At 41.9% G+C, this 3,333-nt stretch overlaps 2 pseudogenes; one reads left to right on the plus strand and one right to left on the minus strand.

Annotated features, from left to right (window-relative positions):
* Window positions 1-361: 361 nt before the first annotated feature.
* On the plus strand, window positions 362-1,386 carry LOC110286107 (annotated as a pseudogene).
* A 644-nt stretch (window positions 1,387-2,030) lies between these two features.
* On the minus strand, window positions 2,031-2,483 carry LOC110285341 (annotated as a pseudogene).
* Between the last annotated feature and the right edge of the window lie 850 nt (window positions 2,484-3,333).

Raw genomic sequence — 3,333 nt, forward strand, 5'->3', positions numbered from 1 at the left:
CCTAAAATAAAAGAATATACTTTCTCCAAAATTGACCATATAATCCAACAAAATACAAGCCTGAACGATACAAGTATTTTGAAATAATCCCATGCATCCTATCAGATCACCATGCAATGAAGCTGGCCTTCAATAACAACAGAAACATTAGAAAGCCCACATACACATAGAAGCTAAAAAACTCAGTACTGAATGATAACTTGGTGAGGAAAGAAATAAAGAAAGAAATTCAAGACATTATAGAATTTAACAAAAATAAAGGCAGCACATACTCAAACTTATGGGACACAACGAAAGCAGTCCTAAGAGGAAAACTCATAGCTCTGAATGCCTCCAAAAAGAAACTAGGAGAGGATCCAAGATGGAATTATTGAGTCAAGCTGAGCAAGAGATGAGTCTGGTGGCCTTGAAACAACACAACCCTTATATCACCAGCATCGCAGACCTCACAGGCCAGGTCACCCTGTACACTTTCTTCCCCAAAGCCAAACAGTGTGAGAAGACTGATATAGAAGGGACATTATTTGTATACTGAAGGTCAGCTTTGTCTTACCATGGCTTTACCATTGTCAACCGACTGAACATGCACAATCTGGTTGAGCCAGTGAATAAAGATTTGAAATTCCAGCTCCATGAACCATTTCTTCTGTATAGAAATGCACGTTTGTCAATATACAGTATCTGGTTTTATGACAAGAACGACTGTCACTGCATAGCAAAACTCATGGCTGACGTGGTAGAAAAGGAGACACGTCGATCCCAGATGGCTGTTTGAGATAAACAGAGTCCTAGCCAGGCCAATGGCTGCAGTGACCAGAGGCCCATAGATATTCTGGAGATGCTAAGCAGAGCCAAGGATGAGTATGAGAGGAATCAGATGGGTAGCTCAAATATCTCTAGTCCTGGGCTACAGCCAAGCACTCGACTCTAATCTGGGAAGCACCGAGACTCTAGAAGAGACACACTCTGGACCACAAGATAAGTCTGCTCCATCTAGTTGTAATATCTGACAGTAGAAGAGTTATTTGGAACCTGCTTGCCAAAGGAACAACCAACAGCTATGGGTCTAGAGTCAGAGGACACAGACAAGCTGCTGGGAAATGCATTGCAGAAAGAGCCTAGCTCATTCCTCCCATTTTCCTTTGAGCCTTCAGGGGGACCCCCTCAGTCTGGAAACCTGGGTGTCCATTCTGCAGTTCACCCCACAGTTCAGCTCGCCTCCATTGCACAGTTGGGTGACAAGCATCTCCCAAGCTCCACACTCCCACTGAGCCCTGTCTTCAGCCCCACTCTGCCAGCTGAAGCTCCTACCATGCAAGTTCCCCACTTACCTGAGAATAGCACCAGATGCAAGCAGTAAAGACCACACCTAGACAGAAATCTCCACTCCTTTTTTTTTTAAGAGGATGAATATTTTATTTGTTTCTCAGTGTTGCAAAGCCAGTGCTTCACGGTGGGAAAACAACAGCCAACACAGCACATGGTGAAACAAAGAAAGTACTCTCCTGCCTCTGACACTGTACAACACTTCCCTGCATTCCCAATGAGAAGACACTAAGTCTCTGACCCAAATCCAGTGGTGGATATGGGCAAATAACAAAATTATCTAAGATACACCACAAATATCTTGAATTGTGAAAGTCTTATAACCAGTAGGTAGGGTCTTACCATGTAGCTGTGGCTGGTCTACAACTTGTTGTGTAGACCGACCTTGAGCTATTAGAAAGTGGTCCGTCACCAAAACCAGCCTCATAACCATGCTTCACTGCAGATGATCCTAAGAATTGTAAATGCCAGGGCTTAACCCCTAAACTAAATACTTAGTATGGCGATTATCAAGAACCTTTACACTGTGTTTATCTGCATCCTTTAGGAAGTTGGGGGTGGCTCTTAAGTAGCACTGTCAAGAACAGTTTCTTTCCATCAGTATTGCTAAAAGTTATTTCAAGTCCTCTATTCTCCACTAGTTTAAGACAAGCATGCTGGAGCAGGTCACATTCAGTTTGATCTGGAGTGGAGGGGTGCCATGGTCATTCCTCAATGGACTTCACATATTTTTCATATGCTTCTTCACTCATCAATTCATCCAGCTCTGAAGGGTCACTCAGTGTCATCTTGATCAGCCAACCATCTTCATAACAGGATTTGTTGACAAGCCCTGGGTTTTCGGCAAGTGCTTCATTGTCTTCGGATTACGTCTCCTGACAAAGGAGAGTAGAGTTCACTGGCAGCCTTCACACTCTCAAAGCACCAAACTCCTCTTGTTTTTTCAATTTTGTCCCAACTTCAGACAGACTACAGTAAACAACATCTCCCAACGCTTCCTGTGCAAAATTGCTGATTCCCACCGTTCCAATACCTTCCTCTGTTGTTATCCATTCATGTTTCTCTGAATTTACACACCAACAGCAAAGCAGATCCGGTGCGCAGTGAGCAGACAGAGACGGCACCTCTGTCTTCATTTCTATGATACAAGTCATTTTCTAGTATTTAACCAATTAAGATGGTTACTGCTTACTTTTCTGAGCACTATTTAATGATGGGTAAGAACCCATTTGGCTCAACCAGCTAGCGTAAGGATTCACTGTGAATAATGCTAACAGATGAAGTGGTCCCACTGGAATCGATTAAGCATTAATCTTAATGCTTAAGCTTTAATGGGAACTCAATCAAAGACTTATCGATTCATTATTTCTAGCTTAAGTTTTAGAAAAATACTTATTAATTACTTATTTTACTTTGGTCTTAGTTTTTTTAACCTAAAGAACACTTTGATTGGCTTGTGCTGATCTCAGCATGCTTCCTGGAAAATGTTTCTGCTTCTGAGTTGAGTGTCTTCTCTTGTCTACCTAGTTATGTGTGAAGTGTGCAGAATTCAGGGAAGCTTAGACTTTTTCATACTAAGTCAGGGATAGTTTCATGATAAACTGTAAATATAGCAACCAAAAATTAATTGCGCGGCCCTTCCAAGGAGGCGAAGAGCCCTGCGCCACCATGAAGCTTTTGTTCCATGAGCGGAGAGTACCACCTCACTAACCTTTTTAGTGGTGTGGATTTTATACCATCGGTGTATGTTTGCAAATACTAAGTTACTACATGTTTTAAAATGAGTATTTTTCATCCTAAATTTTATGTTTGCAAATATATTTTTAATAAAATTTCTTTTTTTAATACTTTTTATTAGGTATTTTCCTCATTTACATTTCCAATGCTATCCCAAAAGTCCCCCATACCCTCCCACCCACTCCCCTACCCACCCACTCCCACTTTTTGGCCCTGGTGTTCCCCTGTACTGGGGCATATAAAGTTTGCAAGTCCAGTGGGCCTCTCTTT

The sequence above is a fragment of the Mus caroli genome, chromosome 19, assembly GCF_900094665.2.
Source record: "Mus caroli chromosome 19, CAROLI_EIJ_v1.1, whole genome shotgun sequence".
Lineage (NCBI taxonomy): Eukaryota > Metazoa > Chordata > Mammalia > Rodentia > Muridae > Mus > Mus caroli.